This window comes from Tupaia chinensis, unplaced genomic scaffold (genome assembly GCF_000334495.1).
Source record: "Tupaia chinensis unplaced genomic scaffold, TupChi_1.0 Scaffold000282_1, whole genome shotgun sequence".
NCBI lineage: Eukaryota > Metazoa > Chordata > Mammalia > Scandentia > Tupaiidae > Tupaia > Tupaia belangeri.
In genome coordinates, this window is record NW_006159765.1 from 2,010,002 (window position 1) to 2,010,983 (window position 982).

Genomic DNA, 982 nt, shown 5'->3' on the forward strand with positions numbered 1-982 from the left:
AACTCTGCTAGAAGAATGAAGATCCTGACTTTACTCTTGTACCTTCCTCTGATATGGGCCAGCAGACGGCATGGTGGTTAAGGTGCTGGATTCCTATATGGCCAAGAGTTCATTTCCTGGATGCAGTGACTTGAAAATCACGTTGGATATGTATATATGAGTGCCCCAAATCCCACAGGAAGAATGGAGGAGAAGAAATTCTAGCATGTCCATCTCCTCTCAGGAGATTATTTCTCACTCCCCCTCTCCGTTCCTCTTTAGCAAGCATGCATGCTGTATGGCAAAAAAAAAAAAAAAAAAAAAAAAAAAAAAAAAAAAAAAAAAAAAAAAAAGCCCTTCCTCTGATTTTCTGCAGGAGATTCCCATTGGAAGGAGCCAACAGGAACATACAGGGACAAAATAGCCCATTATTTCCTGTACTCATCTGTCATATAGTTTGAAAGCCAAGGGGAAAAGGGTGGGTTGGGGGTGGGGGGGTCAGAGTATACAATGGAAGACAACCTATAATGACAGATCGTCTTCATTTAAAACTCATCACATGTTCACTCAAAAGACTCCAAAATTACTTCGAAACCCACTATTCTGTTATGTCTTTAGATTTAGGAGTGCTGTTTCCATTTTTTTGTTTGTTTGTTTAAAGGTTTTTACTTTATGCTTTCCCTCTGCTTCTTCAGAGTTTCATTCAGTGTTGTGAACTCAAATGTTTGTCACAACATATATGTAGTAATATCTAATTATCTGTTTTCTTTCAGTTTTTTCCTATTAGTGGGCTTAGACTGAAATAATCAGATATGAACCTAGAAGCGTTGTTTTCAGAATAGCCTAAACTAAGATCATTACCAAATTTAACAGGGCTATGTTAGAACTGTGAGGTAATGAAGATGTATAATCTGAAAAAATCTCTAAATTTCAGTAGCTTTTATCCCTCTATGTTCAAATCTCTTCGTGAATGTTTTAGGCAAGTTAGGCTTATGTTATATAT